The following is a 603-nucleotide window of genomic DNA, read 5'->3' on the forward strand; positions in this document are numbered from 1 at the left end:
TGGACGTTGATCGTAGCCAAGATCGACTACTCGAATGGGGTTACGGTTTATTTGTACGAACCCATAGGCAGCTTTGAATTGGAGATGGAACGTGAGTTTGACAACGGAATGCTACCATTTATCCAACAATGGCACAAGGATTGCTCAAGTCAGAGGGTGGAGTGGAACATAGATCTTCGTGCGAGTGGGAAACCGCTTTTACCCATCCCTCGTATTCCGACAATTAGAAAAAGAAATTGAGATTCTCAAAGCAACCCGACGGAGCCAGATGCGGTGTGATGATACTTGGCCAAGCATACGCTATTCTGAATAACCTCTCGAGATTCAATACTAAGCGAAAAGTAACCACATCCTACGTCAGGATCATGCGCTTGCCTATGCTGTGGATGTTAGTGTGTTATTCCAGTAAGAGAACACTACCTCCAGGGCGACACAATAGTTGTAAAGACGTACACGAGCAACTGGCCAAACGTTTTGGCTTGAAGTAATTTATGTTTTCCACTTTGAGGTTCATTGTTTTTACCAAATCAGTTGAACGACAAAATTCTAGTCGAAGAGCGTTCACATCAAAATTTATCATTATTATCTCTTATAAAGATAATT

This window comes from Phytophthora parasitica, assembly GCF_000247585.1.
Source record: "Phytophthora parasitica INRA-310 unplaced genomic scaffold supercont2.42, whole genome shotgun sequence".
NCBI lineage: Eukaryota > Oomycota > Peronosporomycetes > Peronosporales > Peronosporaceae > Phytophthora > Phytophthora nicotianae.